At 38.9% G+C, this 18,737-nt stretch overlaps 1 pseudogene; it reads right to left on the bottom strand.

Moving 5' to 3' along the window:
• Positions 1 to 9,389: 9,389 nt before the first annotated feature.
• Positions 9,390 to 17,948, bottom strand: LOC101984498 (annotated as a pseudogene).
• Positions 17,949 to 18,737: the final 789 nt, after the last annotated feature.

Below are 18,737 nucleotides of genomic sequence, written 5' to 3'. Positions count from 1 at the left end.
GAGGGAGGGGGAGAAGAGTGGGGGGAGGGGGGGAAGGGTGGGAGGAGGGTGAGGGAAATGGGAGGCTGGGAGGAGGTGGAAACTTGTTTTTTTTTTCCTTTTCTCAATAAAAAAAAAAGAATTAAAAAAAAAGAGTTGGATTCTAGAAAGGATATTCTGGGACTGTGCCCATTAGCATCTATCGATCCCTGTGTCTCAGTCTTCCTGTTGGCAATATGATCATTTTCTCACAGTCAGGAAGACCCTCACCAAGTGGAGTCAATGTCAATTCAATGCATGGAATCTCTTAAAACACGAGCTAATAAACATCTTTTCTTTATAGGGCTTGACTGTCTCTGGAAATTTGTTATAGCAATAATAATAGCAAACTTCATTGGGGAAAAAACCCTCAATTTTGTCTTATTCCTGCTCTTTTGGTGATATTTATGGAGAACTGGAGTTTGAAAATCCTGGGAATCCAATGAGATCCAGCCAAGGCCACCTGTCAATGCAATCCAAGACTTTCAGTCTAAAAGTGATACCATATACCTGTAGGGCCCTTAGAACATGAAAGTCATAGGCCTCTCTCTATTTCTTAGTTTTTATTTTCCTTTGGTACCCACATTTTTATTTTATTTTGTCGTATAAAAATTATAAGCCCAATTATAGAACCACGTGTTTGTCTAAACAGATTTGAAAACTTGCTATTCTTGCTGAAAATCCACCTTATTCTGTGACACGGAATCTGTCTCTTTTATTTTAGTGCTGTATGCCTACAAGGAATGTTGTAGGAAAAAGATGGGGAAAGGGTCTCCTTAGTCTTTTCCTGAATTAATCCTGTAAACTGGTAAACTCAAAAAGGTTTGTATACTGACTGGCCTCTGTTAGAAAAAAATTTATTCCCAGTAAGAGACCAATTATTTTAAACTATTAAAAACCTATAGAAAATGTCATCAATATTGTCCATTTTCACCACTCTACAAGATAGTGTTTGAAATCATAGCCACAATTGTAAGACAAGAAAAAGTTAAAAAAAAAAAGATAATTCAAATGGAAAGAAAGAACTTAAATTATCCTTGATTGGAGATTTTAAGAATGTATACTTAAATTGTCTAACAAAATGATTTTGATTTATGGTCAGTAGGAGGTATAAATAAGACATAGCAACTCATCTTTCAAAATAGTAAGGATTTTCTTTTTTATATAAATTTATTTATTTATTAAAGATTTCTGTCTCTTCCCCGCCACCGCCTCCCATTTCCCTCCCCCTCTCCCAATCAAGTCCCCCTCCCTCGTCAGCCCAAAGAGCAATCAGGGTTCCCTGTCCTGTGGGAAGTCCAAGGAACTCCCACCTCCATGCAGGTCCAGTAAGGTGAACATCCAAACTGTCTAGGCTCCCACAAAGCCAGTACGTGCAGTAGGATCAGAAACCCATTGCCATTGTTCTTGAGTTCTCAGTAGTCCTCATTGTCCGCTATGTTCTGCGAGTCCGGTTTTATCCCAGGCTTTGGCCAGCTGGCCTGGGTCTGAAAAAAAAAAGGATTTTCTTAACATCAGCTCTTGGAAGTTCTGAATGTAACAGTTGCCTGGAAAAGGAAAACAACTGAAAAATTTGTGCAGTAGTAGATCTATTAACATGGCTTCAAATTTTGTGTACCAAAAGCAGAGTCTTGCAATTCTCGTCTTCAAACAATCTTGTTAGTGAGCAGCATCAAGTGATTAGAAGCTTTACATGTTTGTTTCCTATATACAACTCTTTGGATCTTTTGTTTGAATAAACAGTTTGTATTCCTATAGTATTCTTTTGTTTGAATAAACAGTTTGTATTCCTATAGCATTCTTTTGTTTGAATAAACAGTTTCTATTCCTATAGTATTCTTTTGCTTGAATAAACAGTTTCTATTCCTATAGTATTCTTTTGTTTGAATAAACAGTTTCTATTCCTATAGTATTCTTTTGTTTGAATAAACAGTTTCTATTCCTATAGTATTCTTTTGTTTGAATAAACAGTTTGAAGAAGAGTTAAAAAAAATCTATATTGTCAATTTAACTAACAAACGCTTATATATGGTGCTGTGAGGTGTTTGACTTGGAGATAGGAATCTGTGATCTCAATCTGATTTGAATTCCCTTGACTGAGCAGAAGAATAAAGTTCTAGTCGTAATTCCTCCCCTGCATCTGTCTGAGTAATAATATTAAGATGTGTGAACTTTCTTTTAGGAATTATTGATTTTTATTTTGACAGTTTTATACACATATGTACACATAAATATTTTGATGATGTTCTTCCCCACCCATTGCCCTCCTCTTGCTTTCCCCCTTTTCTTCTCAGTTTGTTCATATAACTGGAAAAAATGATATCCTTTTCTGCTGTAGCTGTTAATTGTCGAGGAAGGGGTGGAGTCTCATGAGTACATGTTTAAGCAATGATGCGAGGTTGAAGCTCCCAATCTTATGCAGGCATCCATAGCTGCTATGTGTTCATGGTTGCAGAAGCTATCATGTCAGAATGGCAATATTTCTTAATATGTAATGTAATGTCCTACTCTTACATTATTCCTGTATTCTCTACCATGATATTCCTTGGGCCATGCAGGTGGGCAGGGAGAATGAACTATAGATGTCCTGTTTAGAGTTGAGTACTCAACAGTCACTTATTTTAGCACTTGAACCAGATAGGAGTCTCTACATTGACGACAACTCTCTGCAAAAAGGAGTTTCTGTGACCCAAGATGAAAGCCACCCTAGCCTAGGGTTATAAACATCAATATTTAGAAGGAAGTCCAACAGCGTATCACTTTAGGGGAGCAATGATGGTATACTTCCACTTGCATCCATGACCTCCCAATCCATGAGTCTGAACAGATTTATAATACAAGGTGTGTATTCTCTGTCATGAAGCAGGTCTCCATCTCAATCACAAAGTTATGGGCTGTGCTCCGTAGAGCTGTGTGACTACCACACCAGTGACATCTTGCCTTGCAAGTCAGAGTTTCAGTAAGCATGTTCTATAGCTGGATGAAACAATTAGCCATTTCTCTCCTCTACCAGCCCACCTAAAACATTCTTGGAATGTCAGCAAAGACGGAGTTTTCAGAATAGCTAAAACTGGATTTTTCTGTATCCTATGTAGAGCCTCCAGAAATGGCATCTGCCTCTCTAGTTCTGGTAGCCAACTAAGAGCAATGCCACTAGTCCGTAATTTGGGAGACCTCAGGAGATTCTTTGCTCACTAACTCATAGGGAGGCATCCTGAACCTGGGTGCTGGGGTTTGTACTTAAAAGCACATGACTTCTGGAAACAGAATTATCCATTCCTGAAGGGCACCACCAATCCAAACTCATGACCATTATTATTACCATTATGCTGATTAAATACTCAGATAACTTTTGAGAGTTCAAGAGCAGGTTCTAGAGGATGTATATGTGCATGTTTCTCTGTATATATCATCTCCTCGATGATAGTAGTAACTGTCACCTCCTGTGGAATACAGCAGAGAAGCTGCTGGGATGCTGAATGGTTCAGCTACAGAATAGGAAAGCCTGAAATGGTGGAGGTTGAAGCTGTCACATTTGGAAACTTTGTATATTCTTATGACAATTCAAATAGCTATGGGAATTTGGAATGCTCACACCCCATGTTCTGATGGACCTTGGCAGCTTCCACTGAAGAATAGCCATATGAAGAACAGCTACAGTGGGGAATGCCAGTATCTGCACTCTCACTGGGCTACACAAATGGAACTTTAGGACTTGACTCTTTTCTTTTTTTTTTTTTTTTTTCGAGACAGGGTTTCTCTGTAGCTTTGGAGCCTGTCCTGGAACTCTTGACTCTTTTCATTGACATGTCTTTTCTATTGTTCATCATGTGGGTTTATTTAGTAGGGACTTTACTACCATGGGACTTTCTTATTAGAAGGAGGAAAGATGTCATTAACTTCGATTTTAGGGGCTTCCTGGAAGCTCCATTTAAATAAACATAGAAATATTTGGTTATTTAATAAATATCATAAAAATGCTAGAATACTATGCTCTTTGGAAGCTATGCTTCAGTATCTTTACCTTGTTTCATCCATCATGACTAATTTAAATAGAACTGTAAAAATTTATTAAATGGTTTAATTGGATATCCATGTTAAATGGCTATCAATACTTTTTTATCACCAGCCTTTGTAGAGTAAAAGGCTCCTAATGATCATTTAGCCTAAACACTAATTCTTCAAGTGTAACAGCATCCAGTATTCTTTTATATCCCACTTCCCTTTGAAAGTTGAACTATAACACATACAATAAAGTGCACAATTTTTTAGGAAAGTCAATCAATTCACATACACATATACACCACTCCAGAGTGTTCACTGTTCAAATAAAGGTAATATTTGAAGCACAGTGTTTCAGTGTCCCAAGCTCCAATAAATTAACTGCACAAAGACAACCACTTTTTGCCTTTTGTCAGTATAGGTCAGGATCTGTGTAGGTGTGTGAGTGTGTATGTGTGTGTGTGTATTTCAACTTCATCCACTGTAAATGGGATCACACATATATTAATGTTTGTCTTTTTCAACTTCTTAGCTCTAGGAGATTCACCCACACTGTTGTGCTATGACATCCTTTTGTACTGCAGTATCTTATGTAGTATCTACTAATGTTCATTCCAACACATTTAAAACAGTTTGTTTAGGGAGTCTCCAGCCAACAGACATTTGAAGTGAACATTGACAACTTGTTTGTATCATTCTATCCTCTTACCAGCAATGGCCAAAATTTCTATTATTTCACATTCAAGAGAATTCTTGTGTCCTTCTTATTTCTGTGCATATTGGTACGGCAAACATTATATTTTGGGGGGATTTATTTGGACTTGCAAAATGATTATTGATATCAGTGCCCTTTAATGTACTTATGGAAACATGCATTAATACAAAATATAGGAAAGGAAACAAATAGTATATGAAAGAAGTCAATGGTGGTGAAGTAAAAGAAACAATAACATGAAATTAGGGGTAAAGGTAGAAGCAGCAAGTAAATGCTGTGATTCATTAAGAATCCAATGATAATTCAAGATAGGCAGCCAATCTTCTTAATGAGGTGCTCCACTAAGCTTACAGATAAATGTTTCTAACAAGGTGATTCTGGTTGATGACAAATAACAAGTATTAAGAAGCCCTAGTAACTCATTATTAGGTTTCAAACTCACAGAGATCCACCTGTCTTTGCCCCCTGAGTGCTGGGGTTAAAGGCGTGCACCACCACCACCCAGGTAAGGTGAAGGTGAAGCTGGGGTATTTGGCAGGATGCACTATGGTTCTCTAGATAAAAGAGGGAAGGTCATTTTGTTTTGTTTTATTTCACTTTGTGTGTATGTGGGAGGGGAAGGGTGTACCTTTGGGTATGGGGTCTCTCATTGGCCTGGGCCTTGCTTTATGATTAGGCTAGGATGGCCTGCCAGTGAGCTCCAGGGATCCATATGCGGATGGAATCTGTGTAGCTTATGCTGACTGTCTCTGTCCAATGGCTCAGAGGAGGCACAGGGATAGTTTAGGCTAGACATCTTCAATAGCTCAGGGATGTCATGTGCTACATCCTCAACATAGGCGTGCTCAATAAAGATGATCTTGATGGTACAGAAATTCAAAAGAGCCTGATGTTTAACAGAAAGGAAAGCTAGGAAAGAAGGAACTACCTGAAGGATTCTAGGTTCTTCTTGTTTGTTTGTCTGTGCTTTTTATGAATTGAAAAGTCAAGGTGCTTTACCTGGTTAGTGAGCACCTGGAATTCCCAGGGGCCATTGTGAGCTGTGGGGTGCTGTAGGAAGTTTTACAGCCAGTGGTTACCGGCCCACTGGGGCGTGGCTTTTTATACTATATATGCCTATGTAGAGCATGCCTATATCTGGCCTCTTTTCTAGCCTCTCTGTTCCGGTTGTGGATTTTGGTTTCTGTTCTCCGTTCAAGCAGAGGATTCTGATTTGTGAGTTTACCTCTAAATAAATAACCATCTATTTCTTAATTCTGAGCTAGTATGGAATTTCTTTTAAGTGTCCTTCTTCAGTGAGTGAGTGAGAAAAGCCAGGATGCCACCAGGAAGCATTATTCCCTAGTAGTTCTTAAGTAACTCAAGTGGCCTGTAAAACTTACAAGTTATATGTAGTGATTTCTACATGACCACTCTTTCTATACAACTACCCAGTGTCGTACATACTTTTGTCATTGGATTTCCTTTTAAAGTGTTTCTTAATATTGTGTTAGGTTAAGTTATAACAATATTCAGGACAATTTATTCTGTAGCTTGTTCACAATTTCCACACAATATGTACACTCTCATCTGAACACTTCCTACATACATGTCCTGTGAATAAATAATTTATGACACATCCTCAATGATTGCTTGTATTCGAGTTTGAGGCTGAAGGATCAATTTCGGAGACTAGGCTGTTAATGGAAGCAGGTTCTCCAACCTAGGATCTTCTAACAATCTAGGATCTTCTAACAGTTCTCATTGTGCATAGGTCCTTCTTTTTTGAAAAATGTACCTTTGCACATATATGATGTATATATGTATGCATATGATGTGCATGTATGTTTGTATGCATAAATGTGTGTATGTTCTTGCCACGGCACACATGCATACTGTGGTATGCATTTGGAACTTAGAGGACCAGCTTGGATGTCAGTACGTACCTTCTACCTTGTTTTGAAACAGTGCCTTATTTTTATTGTTCATTCCCTACACCATACTCTACATTTGTTGCCCTGCCATCTTTCAGGGGTTCTTCTATCTCTGCCCCCCATCTGGATGCAGTAGACCAGGGATTATAGATGTGGATTGCCAACTCTGGCTTTACTTGTGTTCTGAAGATTCAAACTCAGGTCCTCATCCTTATAAGAAATGAACTTCGCCCACATCTGCCAATCTTTCACATATGTTCATATTCAGTCTTTGTCCAACACATGTTTTACCTCTATTGAGAGCTGGAAAAGAATTTGCGCACTGTGTATATTGTTAACAAAGAACAAATTTGGAACTTTACACATACTGAAATGGTTGCAGTTATTCCAATGCAAACACTTGAGCATATGTTTTGCAGCCTTGGGAAGGGTGCTGAGTTCATAGATCTGTGGGTGTCTATACTTAATGCTATTGAGAAAGCACATGGCAGCTGAAGAAATGAGCAGAGTAAGAGAACCAGAAGTCATCCACCAGAAAGATAAACATTCAGGAGCTTACCAGGACAGTTAACTTTTCATACGTTGCAACATGGAATTATGATATTTTCATTTTGAAGAACACCTTTAGGCCAGTGAATTAACTCAGCTGATAAAGGTCCTTGCTGCCTTGTCTGACAGCATGAGTTCTTTCTAGAGCTCACATAATTGAAGGAAGGAGAGAACCAACTCCCCCCAGCTGTCCTCAGCTTTCTCATGTATGTATGCATGTGCATGCATAGACACACACACTTGTGTGCACACACACACCAATAAAAAGTAATAAAAAAATTTAAAAAGATATTAAACAGATAATTTCTTTTTATGATAATTGAATGGAATTATCATTATGTATATAGATCAATATATAAAAGAAATAATGCATTCTTGCTCTCTGTTATTTTCTTCAGCATTGTTTCCAGCAATGCATGTATGGAGAATAGATGAAGTTTCAAAAAATGTATTTTAATGGATATAGAATTACATCACTTTCCCCCCTCCATTTCCTCTCTCCAACTACTTCTATTTTCTCCTCAAATTAATGTCTACCTTTATTTCTTATTATTGTTATATATGCATACACACTTATTATTGTTACATATGCATACACATGCACACACAAATATATAAATACTACCGGCTGAATTCATTTTCAGTTTTTTGTGTGTATACGGCTTCCTGCTAAACAAGGAGTAAGTAAAGTTTTAGTCTGCCTTTGGGGACAAAATGCATGACATTTAGGTCCTCAACATTACCATAAGCATGCTATTTTGAATTTGACAGACAATATTACTGAATATGCAAAAGGTTTAATGTTTCCTATGCTTTATCAACACATTATTAAGTAAAATGTTTGTGTTTCCACTGAAAGGACAAAGTACAATTTTAAAGTTCCCCTCACTTGGAACTTTCCTGACTCTTAGAATCTCCCCAATAAGTGTTTGTTAAATCAGTAAACTCTAGCAATAAAAGCATCAACATTTAAGTGACCCAAAGATAATCAAACTCCAAACATTACAGTGTTGGCCTGGGAATGAGAAAATAGTTTTGATAGAAAGCAATTCTATCTGGACATATTTTGACTTGATTTCCTTTTATTCCTAACTGCTGGCATACATCATGATATGTGGCAAATGCTAAAAACTCTTTGTTGGTTGCATGAGTTCTTCCTTTCATTTGCAGTTACACTCACTTGTTTACATTTCTTTGCACTGTTTGTTTGGTTAGTGGTGTGGTGTTGCAGGCAATACAGAGCAGTTAACTTTGAATGCTTGTGAGCGTCCATCCTCAAGAGTCCATAAATAAGGTACTTGAGAAGTAAGGGAAACTTTCGCATTTCAGAACAGATACCCTGCTGCCTTCATTATATGACCAAAAATAGACGTAATGAGCATGGCCAGTAATAAGCATGAGTGAGAGAAAGAGAATATAAGGTTATGGAAAAACAACACATAAAGATGGTGATTGAGAGGGATGTGGGAGTAGATGGCTCATTTGAGTTAGAGAAAGCAGAAGTGTACTGAAGAGTAATGAGATACTTGGTTAGAAAATTTACAGAGTCAGGACCCTGTTGATGAAGGGCTTAGGTACCCGACTCTAGAATTTAAGTGAGATGGCATGGGAAGGAGAAAGTGATTCTAGGAGATGGCTCAGTGAATAAGGCGCTTGGGAAAAATGGCCCTGGCGAATGTGCCTCATAAAACATCTGGCTCAGCAGCTGGGCATGAAGCTCATAGCTGAAGGGTCAACACTCTTGGGAGGTTTCTGGGATCTGAAAGAAGTACAAATGCAAAAAGTGTCCCAACAGTGGTATGTGGGGATGGGTGGGCCAAAAGTGAGCTGAAGGGTGTGAGTCAGAGACTAAGGGATATTTGGTTGGTGTTTTGTTTATTTGGTTTTGTTGTTGTTGTTATTGTTGGGGTATTTTTTTGGTGGGAGGGTATGTGCTTTTTGTTTATTTTTATCCAGATTAGTAGATTTGTTTACAACCACTCTTGTAAAATATTTTTTAAAAATACAACTAATTTCTTTGCAAGTTACAAATATCAACTATGATAATCTAATTTTTTTGGTGGATAATATACATGATTAGGCAGAAAGAGGCAAGGTCACACTGGAAGATGAATTACCAAATGACAGTCAAAATCTATTTATGACTCGCTCTTCTTGATCAAATTGTTCCCTCTTAGTGTTCTACCACCATGCTAATTTCCTGATCGATATCCCTGTTGACTCTGTTTACCTCATCAGCCACCAGATTGACCACCAGACTGACCTGAGTGGCCCAACCTGCTCTATCTGGGATTAAAAGATGAGTTTCTACCATAATGTTCTTCATTTTCAGGTAACTGGTTGGCAATGAGTGTATCTGATCTGAATCATACCACACGACCTGTAATATTTCGGACTCAGTTTTAAGAACATCAAAATAAATACTCATATTTCCTTTTAGGAAGCTCCTTCAGGCTATTTGAGAAGGAATGTTAGTCCTCAGTTTTGTATTAAGTTCTTTCCAAGCACAGATGGCATCCTGTCTTTCTTCTGGGCATGCCAGAGTCATCGTTACAAACCCCTAATCAGAGGTGATCAGCTCTCATGGTTCAAGCTCGATGCACCAGAAATGTGAGCTAATGCTGTAGCCAAAGCATCCACTGTCCCTTTCTCTTCTACTACCAGTTGTTGCAAGGAGGCCACAACCAGTCCTTGAGTCGATGATCAGGAAAATGCCAACAGCAGCAAAATAAACAGAAGCCAGAAACCTGATGGCATCCACGCTTTTAGATTTAACTAAATCTATCATCGAAGGAACTCTACATATTTAATGGTAATTCCTGCTTTCTGTTCCACATCTCTCAGCTGACCTCCTTCTCTTGGTTGATAAAGACAGACACAAACTCCTGTCCAGCCAACACTACCTGCACATCCAGAGTGATGGATATAGTCTCTGGCGTCCTTCAAGCTAACTTTTTGTGACAGTGCAACATCCTCATGAAAACACGAGCATTTTGCTTTCTGTGTGGCATCATGGTCATTTCAGGAACATTTTTTTTCTTTTTCTTACAGAAGATAACAGCCCTTGCTTCAGATCTACTGCATTTACAGTATAAGAGACTATGCCCAGGTGGGCTGGTATCTTAAAGGCTACTGGCTGAAGGAGAAGGAGCATCTACAACACTGTATCTTTAATGCTATTGGCTGAATGTGCTCCCACAGCAGTCTTTGATAGGCCCTGGGGTCCCAATATCATTCCAAATGTGATTAATTTGATATGATATTCCATCACACCACACCACACTGAGTTTTCTAGTTATATTTTTGAAATTTTTGGCTTACTTGGTTTGCCAGTTGACTTGTTAGAGCCAAAACAAGTACCTTTGGTGAGCAGCTTTTTAAACCGCTTCTTGAATTCTTTGGAGCCTTTCATTCAAGTGTATGGCAAAAGAGAATGTCTTTCCTGTTCATGTCTGGGCTTTAACAATTATATTTTTTTCCTTAATATACAGAACCAAATGTTTTAACTTGACTAGGAAAGAGATAAGCTACTACCCAGCCTTTCAGAAGCTGTGTAGTCTCCCCAGAAACAGAGAAACTGGAGATGGCTCCTTTCTTTTATTCATGTGTTAAGAGTCTCTTCAACTTTACCACTTGATTTATGAGCAAAAGTTTTGATTTTTTTCATATTCTTCAACATCTCCATTTGGTATGTCTTTTCATCTTGACTTATGAGGTGGGGAGAATTCATCTAAAAGTTTACTGAGTCCATCTTTGGTGTCTCCATTTATCTTATCTTTTGTTTTAACATAAGCTGGGATTGGGTGCATCCAAGTCATATGTGACATCTCTCATTACTGTTTTCTCATCAGGGTCTTAATGGCACCTGACTTCCTTCTACCACTATGTGAGTTTTCTTAGCACCTTAAGATCCCTTATTGTTTCAGGGTTTGTTTTTGTGTGCACTTGTTTTTATGTTTGTTTTGTTTTCTTTTCTTTTTCAGGCTGAGGTTGGGGTAGAGTCTTTAAAAAATTCCTCTACAGTCTTCTGGTGGACTGGGATCATTATGCATCTTTAATTAGTTTAAGCTACTTGGTACTCAAGCAAAGATTCTGTAACGATTAAGCTCAACTAATACAATTTCAGAGGCTTGGTCTATTATCATCATGGCAGGGAGCAAGGCAGCATGCAGGCAGACATGGGCTGGAAAAGTACCTGAGGGTTCTACATGCTGATTCTCAGACAGGAAATGAGGGCATTTGGCTGGTTTTAAGACTGGCTTATATTGTAGGCATTATGGACCACAAGAGACCATGATTCTCTTGAACAAAGATAACAATAAATATTTGCAGTTGTAGAGAATTTATTGGTATACTTGTGACAGCTGAAACAGCAAGAGTAAGTAGGCAAATATAAAGGATATTTAGAAAAGGGAGAGATAACAAAATATCAAAGTGAGATTTAGTTGGTTCTTAGAGTACTGACTAATCTGACTGGAGGAAATAGGAAAAACTATGACTGAGAAAGTAGGAATATAGTGTTCTCAAGGGAACATACCAACCAAGTTATTCTTTGAAATTCTTCTCAATGAATTGGTAAAATATGCTGCATGATTCCTGTAATAACTGACTAAAATGAGTGATAAATATAATACCTATAACTCCATTATTATAAATATTTCAAGGTGAAAATATGATCTAAATTTAGGCTTTTAAAGTATGCATGCCAAAGTTCTATGAATGTGTAACATGAGCGGTCTGCTTGTTTGTGTTAGCTCTAGCCTCTCACTGGCTAACTCTCACATCTTGATTAACCTATTTTTCTGATCTATGTTAGCCATGTGGCTCAGTACCTTTTTTCAGTGGGGCAGATCACATCCTGCTGCTTTGGTGGTCTGGGCAGGAGTGGGAGGAATCAACTTCCTGCTTCCCAGAATTCTCCTGTTCTCTTTACATCCTTTCTACTTCCTGTCTGGTTTTTCCTCCTATATTTCCTGCCTGGCCACTCAGCATTTATTTAAAGTATGATTGACAGAATACAGACAATTCTCTTGGACCATGGGTGAGGGAAAAGAAAACATGGTAGACTAAAATCTCAATTGTGAAATATATAAACTTGTATTCAAGGCATGTTTTTGTAAGAGTGCTGCATGGAATTTGCATGGTATCCAAGGAAATAAGGGACTGCCAAAATCAGCTCATATTCAGCCCTGATTTATTGAACCCTCTATTTGCTTCCAAGCATTAGGTTCTTTCTGTACTGTTATATTTCATATAAATATAAGGTGATTTAACTATTAATCTTGGGCCTGGTGTGATGGCGTGGTTAAGTGCCTTTATTGCTCTTCTATAGGACAGCAGTTCAGTTCTCAACACCCACATCAGACATCTCACAGCCCCTTGTAGCTTCATCATTAGGGGATCTGATGCCCTCTTCTGACCTTTGGGCACCTACACACACATACAAACATGATACATACACATACATATATTAAAAATCTTTAAAACACTATTAATCTGATGTATCAGGAATATCTTGTAGCCATGAACTGTTCTTCATGTAGAACCAAGAAGATTAGGTAGGAACAAATGTCAACTCTTTCTAGTGCGCCTCCATTTGATTCTGTCACTGTAATATTGACATCGCCATAGATATCCAGGTCTTTTTTTTCTAGGAATGAAATTTATTGGCACCATATTGTTTAAGACACTTAAATTGCCAGCAGCTGATGTTTGTGTGAAAGGTCAACCAAAGGAAAAGAAAAAAAATCAAAACAATTGAGTATAACATATTCTGAAAGATGTCATACTCAGTAAGAAAAGACACCAATTATTTTGAGACTCTTCGACTCAGGATATTCAGAAGTCAAATTCAAGAAGCAAAATTTAAATTTGTATTTGGAGAAAGCTGTTTATCTTTCCAGAAAACGTTGATTAAAATATTGGAGGTAGAGCACAATGGTCAAATGTAAGACTTATCTAACACTGCCAAGGTTGAATTCCAGACTCTGTGCCATAAAAACAAAGAAGCCCACAAAAGCCTTACTCAAGGAAAAGAAGAGTGTACTAAGTGTTAGAAAGCTTGAGCTTGAGATCTGAGATCTCCTTCTACCATTAAAGAAGGGATAACCCCAGGCCGTACTTTAACTCATCAACTATAATATTTTCTGATGCATTAATATATAGGCAATATTAGTCCAGTTCCAAAATTAACACTAAATTAATAGACTCTATATGTTTAACAAAAAGGTATTAAATAGCCAGAGCCTGTAAAGTACTGTGTGAAGTGCCGCTGATGGGAGCTCTTAAAATGAGAAGATGCAGTTCTGACGAGTGACTTAGAAAAAGGTAAATGCCAATGCCAATTAAAGCTAAGCAAATTCTGTAACCAAATACTAATAAACTACCATATAAAGTGCCTTCTTGATGAGGAGCTGGTGATATCACCAAATAGATAGTGTTTGTGAATTATTAATTCACGCTAAGAATTTGTGTTAATAAGAAGCAGCACACTTTTAAAATGTTTTGCAAAATTATTTTCAGCTGTTTTTGAGATGAAAAGAAAATATTAGTTTTACTATTACCTAAAATTTTAATATCTCGTATAAATGAATATTCATTTCTTTGAAAAGATATTGACCTCATAACTGTCATCACCATTAACTCATTGAAGCAATGCTTAACACCAACATCAAAATGGAGTCCCCTTTTACTATTTAGTATTTCATCATCCCAGCTCTACGTGACAGACTTGCAAAGAAAAATGAGGCCTCCAAGTCACTCTCAGATTCTCTGCTAGATGAGCTTGTAGTATACCTAGATCTGTAATAAAATAATAGTTACCCTCAAATACGAGTGAGCCATTTTGGTAAGACTGTAAATTAAAATGGTAAATACTGACATTTTTGTCTCTGTATCCAAATATCTGTTCTATATTCACCTAGAGTCAATCTATATTTGCCTATATTTAAGTATGTGATGAAAATCTATAAAATTTAGAAGAGACGTTAAATCTCTTCACTACCAGAACTCTTTAATTATAGCAGGAAAAACACCTACTTAATGTAAAGAACATATGTATACAGTAGATAAGAACTCTTCAACAGAATTTTGTTTTTTGTGTGTTTCTGGTGCATATGTGTGTGTATATACACACATACAAGCATGCATGCAGACATACATACATATGTCATGCTTTCTATTTTTCTGTTTGTTTGCTTTATTTTATTCTTTGTGTATGTGTGTGCGTGTGTGTCCTGTTTGTTTCAGAAAGAGAGTGAGAAAGAAGGCATGGAGTTGGGCAGGTGGGGAGGATATGGGAGATGAAGGAGGGAAAAGAGTGATTAGCATGTGCTGTGTGAAAAAAATATTTTCATAAAAATTCTTATCTAAATAACTCCTAAGTGCACTAAATATTTGTCTGTGTATCCACAGTAAGGTGTAACTCTCATCCTAGTCAAAGAAGCTTCTCTTTGCTGTAGCTACAAATCATCACTGAAACGGAAACTGAACAAAATGCAGAGAACAACTGATTGTGGAGTGCTTGCCTCCAGTAGACGCATCTATAACATAACTCCTGAGCCTAAAGGTCCGGAAACACAGAAAAATATGTGAGGCAGAAAAAATGAAGGCCCATAGGAACAGGAAGTCTACGGTGAGATTGTAGCTCCTAACAATGATGTGGCTACATCCATGATACCACAATATGACAACCCAAAAACAAACAAACAAACAAACAAAACAAATATTGACTGTAACGATAGACATGCTAATGTGGAAGAAAGAAGTTTCACAGGGCTCCACCTAAGACAAAGAACTATAGGCAACTAAGAACCGTGAAGAGAAGGAAAATTAGTCTTTCTCAGGAATGAGCCACTTAATTGGATATTCATATCTACAGGTCAATCCTGAAATCGTGTGTGTGTGTGTGTACGTACACACACACACACACATACACACACACACGCACACACACACACACACACACACACACACACACACACATATATATATATATATATGTACACAATGAATACACTAGGGCTGGACAAGCCGTAATTAGTTATTTGTAGTGACATTTCAACTGTATCTTAATAAATAAAGACTATCTGAAGATCTGACAATAAAACAGTCCCACTGATTATCCTTACAGATCAGATTATGGTAACACACACCTTTAATCTCAGGATCCATAATGACACACACTTTTAATCCCAGTAAACACTAGTTGCCATAGAAACTGAACGGTGCATGCCTTTAATGATGGTGATGCCTGCCTTTAATCCCAGTCCTAGAGAGGGATATAAAATGGGGGAAGGCAACTCTCAGATGCAGTCTCCTGAGATTTTTGGAGGCAGGGTTGCCGTTTTCAGACTGAAGTCAAGGTAAGAACCAGCGGCTGGCTGTTTTGCTTTTTGTTTCTTCAGGTGGTACCTCAACTTCTGACCCTTAGATTTTATTAATTGCACTAATTAAATAAAAAAAAACACTAAAAACATGAACATGATGGCAAAGAAATGGGAACAAGATAATTCCTGTGGGGGTCAATACTGAGTGTCAAGAGACAAGGTCTAGAATCATCCAAGAGAGAAATGTCTGGGGCTGTCAGGAATGGTCCAGACTATTTGTCTCTTACATGCCAGTCAGGATTTTCCTGATTAGGTTATTTGAAATGACCCATCCAAAGTGTGATAAGCACTTGCTACCTCCCAGAAGCCTTGGCAGTCTAGATGCGAGGAAGGCAGAGTAGAAAGCTTTTGTTTTTGCCTGTTGTCATTGGCTTTGCCAATAACATCGATGCCCCTGCTGCTGTCCATTGCTGACATGACAAGCAGACTCTCCTGGGCACATCTCTATGTGGATTTCATGAAGGAGTTCTTTCATTTACTGTATTGTTATTTTCCTGCCGTTTTAAGCAAATGTTCACAAAATAATGATTGATTAATTTTTGTAATAGAAAAATAAGGGGAAATGTATGGATTTCATGAGGCATTACTCTAAACCATAGGAGGAAGTACATGAGTCTTCGCAGGTTTTCGGATCAAATACAGTTTTGGAACCCTATGCCAGAGCTTTGGTATCACAATATTTGTAGATTGTTTCTGAGATTATTATTCTGTCACTCAGGTTTGAAACCCAGAGAACTAGGAAGATCATAAAGATGGGTTAAGTGCAGAAAAGCTAGAATGATCTCAATGATTGACAGTTACAATAAAAGCAGATGAATTTCTTTCACACTAATCCACTGATATTGCGTGGTGAGTCAACTGTGCTATAGAATCTATTATTTTTCTGTCGAGTTACAGAGAACTCGACCTTCATTTTAAGATTTGGGAACTGAAACTCCTTAATGGAATTAACGTCTAACCTTGCCATTCACACACAATGTGAATATACTTACCATTACCTAAGTACTTTGGAAGCCCAGATGTCTAGGGATAGTTTTATTGTTATTGTGAGCTTACACACTGAGTGGAAAAAAATCCGCAACTGCACTCACATATTCAGGCTTGTGTGGGAGTAGAGAGATGATAGATAGGTAGATAATAGATAGACAGATAGATAAGTAGATAGAGGCAGATAGATAGATAGATAGATAGATAGATAGATAGATAGATAGATAGATAGATAGACAGACAGACAGACAGACAGACAGACAGGTGTGTATGGTTTGGAATAGTCATGCATTAAACATCAGGAGGCTAAATATCATGAGTTGCATATGCCTTTGAGTGTGATAAAGGAGGTGGCAGTTTGAGCAGGTCTGCTGAAATGTAAAATGTAATAAAGAAATCATCAGTTCTCATTTTATGATAGAATACTAGAGACTTGATAGATATCCAGGAAGCTAAGGAAATCTGGCAGAAGTATGAATAGGTAAGAGTTATTACTTGACTGGTGATTTATGTAATTAATATAAACAGAGTCAGAGACTCAAGGCCTAGAGTGTATACCACGCACAAGACAGAGCTGCAGCAATAGTGTGGCATCGGGTAAACCCGGGTCATAACCTTTACTTCTGCACCCTGTCAGCTGTGAACTACTAGACTCACGACCTAGCTAACATGTCTTGAACTCAGTTCCTCTTTTTAAAAATAGGGCTTGCACTGCTGAACATACAGAGGTCTTGCTATCTAGCAGATGCCTAAACATCAGTGCAGTGTGGGAGGGAGAGAGATGGAATGGTTCATGTCCTGTGGACAGAGGCAGATCTGAAGAGATGAAAGTGGTGATGGGTGGGCAGAAGTTGGTGGCAGTCAAGCCATAGTGACGTCTGCGCCTGGGGTGCTGCCAGGCCCATATCTGGGTGCATGGCTTTGTTACAGCCAGCCTCTGTGTTAACGTCTGTGGCTCCTGATTTGACCGAAGGAAACACCTATGGGGGAAAGGGCTGCAGAGTTGACCCCACCCCTCACTGACTGAGGGAGGGTCGGCTGGTCCTCCCCCTTAGCACTGTAGCACTAGGGAGAACGAGCCCTGTGCCTCACCTGGGCAACACAGTAGAGCTGACCCTGTAGACAAGGACACAGATGAGCTGACCCTGAGGTATGAAAGTAGGATCGCTGGTACCACCACCCTCGTCTGTGGTGTGGTGATGAGGGCGATGAAACGATGCCCTCTCCTCTTGCCTCTTTTACCTTTGGCAGATGAGGGAGTAGATCCTCCCCTTTTCCAGTTGCAGCCCTCAGGAAACTGGTCCCTGCACCTTGTCTGGGAAGCATGATAGAACTGACCCTGTTAACAGGGGTCTCAGTAAACCCTCCTAAGACCATGAGTTTGGGAGATCTGGTATGCCTTTCATCTGTCATATGGTATATGGGCAAGGGAGAGACAATCCACTAGCACCTGTGGTAGGTGGAAGAGCTGGCCCTGACGTCGTAAGAGTGGGAGCATGGGGATCATGGGAGAGGGTTGAAGGGGAGGGGAGAGGCAGGGAGAGGAGCAAAGAAAAATGTAGAGCTCAATAAAATGAATAAAAAATAAAATAAAGTTTAGGAAAAAAAACGAATGGGAGAGGCTGTCCCTGCCCCTCACCAGCTGCAGCACTCGGGAGAGGGGCCCGTGCACCTCCCCTGGGCAACACAGTAGAGCTGGCCCTGATCATGTAGGTGTGAGAGAACTGATTCTGAGGACAAGAGAACAAGAGGACCCCTTAGTCATCGCTGCATATGGTGAACTAGTCAGGGCAGTGCAAGAGAGCTCCCTCTAGTGGTGATGGCGGGACAGGGGCAGTGCGACCATCCCAACCCTGCAAGTACCCAGGCCCGTAACCAACCCCCCAACCCATAACCCAGGGTTATGAGTTGACCCAGCTCAACATCCACCCCATGTATGATCTGCTGGGGCACGTGAAGGGGAAGGGTCATGTCCTGCAGATCCAAAGTTGCAAGGTCTCCATGACACAGGGCAACAACAGGATATCCAAAGGGAGCTGCTGTGGAATAACCTTTCTGTATACTGTGAAAGTTGTTGCTCTCAATGTTAATAAAAAGTTGATTGGTCGATAGCTAGGTAAAGTTTTTCAGGGCAGAAAGAATACTGGGAAGAAGGGCAGAGTCTTG

Source organism: Microtus ochrogaster, linkage group LG10 (genome assembly GCF_000317375.1).
Source record: "Microtus ochrogaster isolate Prairie Vole_2 linkage group LG10, MicOch1.0, whole genome shotgun sequence".
NCBI lineage: Eukaryota > Metazoa > Chordata > Mammalia > Rodentia > Cricetidae > Microtus > Microtus ochrogaster.
This window is presented reverse-complemented; position numbering and strand designations above follow the sequence as displayed.